Below are 1259 nucleotides of genomic sequence, written 5' to 3'. Positions count from 1 at the left end.
TTTTTGAGTCTAGTGTTTCATTTTAAGTTTGGTGTCAATTGCATGTTTTCGTTTTTATTGCATTCATGCATATGTCTTAAGTGATCTTCAAGATGTTCTTGATGATTTCATTATTCTGATCTTTAATTTCTCTTGACTTGAATATTTTGTGTCTCATATGCATTCTCATTTTGTTAGTGTCAGTAGTATACAAACTGCTAAGTTTGGTGTCTTGCATGCATTATTATTTGATTTTAGTTGCATTTTGATTATTCCTCACTTTTAAAAATCCAAAAATATTTTTAATTTGTGTCTTTTCAAGTCAATAATATAGAGAATTGAAGATTCAGAACATACAGCAGAGGAATTATACGAAAAAAGCTGGGCGTTCAAAACGCCCAGTGAAGAAGGACAGACTGGCGTTTAAATGCCAGCCAGGGTGCCTGATTGGGCGTTTAACGCCCAAAAGGGTAGAGTTTTGGGCGTTAAACGCCAGAATGTGCACCATTCTGGGTGTTTAACGCCAGGATGGCACAAGAGGGAAGATTTTGTTTTCAAAGCAAATTTTTTCAAGTTTTCAAAATCTTTTCAAAATCAAATCTTTTTCAAATCATATCTTTTCAATCAAATCTTTTTCAAATTCAATTTCTTTATATTTTCAAAGATACTTGCTATCAATTAATGATTTGATTCAACATTTCAAGTATGTTGCCTTTTCTGTTAAGAAAGGTTTAATGTTTGAATCATATCTTTTCTTGATAACCAAGTCATTAATTTTCAAAATCAAATTTTTTTAAAAATGTTTTTCAAATCATATCTTCTCAATCATATCTTCTTAACCACATCTTTTTCAAAATAACTTTCAATAAAATCTTTTTGATTTCTAATTTCAAATTCTTTTTCAAAAATCATTTGATTTCTTTCCCACTTTTATTTTCGAAAATCAATTAGTGTTTTTCAAAATGTTTTCAAAATCTTTTAATTGATTTTCGAAAATTACTTCCCCTCTTCTCACATCCTTCTATTTATGGACTAACACTATTCCTTAATGCACAATTCAAACTCCATCTTTCTTGATAAGTTCGAATTCTTCTACTTCTGCCTTCTATTTTTCTTTTCCTCTGACACCTCAAGGAATCTCTATACTGTGACATAGAGGATTCCACATTTTCTTGTTCTCTTCTCTTTCTTATGAGCAGGAGCAAGGACAAAAGCATTCTTGTTGAGGCTGACCCTGAACCTGAAAGGACCTTGAAGCGAAAACTAAGAGAAGCTAAGGC

At 31.3% G+C, this 1259-nt stretch overlaps 1 pseudogene; it reads left to right on the top strand.

Moving 5' to 3' along the window:
* LOC127748373 (uncharacterized) overlaps positions 1-1259 on the top strand; it is a 14830-nt pseudogene that overhangs the window by 5334 nt on the left and 8237 nt on the right.

This window comes from Arachis duranensis, chromosome 1 (assembly GCF_000817695.3).
Source record: "Arachis duranensis cultivar V14167 chromosome 1, aradu.V14167.gnm2.J7QH, whole genome shotgun sequence".
Lineage (NCBI taxonomy): Eukaryota > Viridiplantae > Streptophyta > Magnoliopsida > Fabales > Fabaceae > Arachis > Arachis duranensis.
The sequence above is the reverse complement of the archived record's forward strand: the minus strand, read 5'-3'. Positions and strand labels throughout refer to the sequence as shown.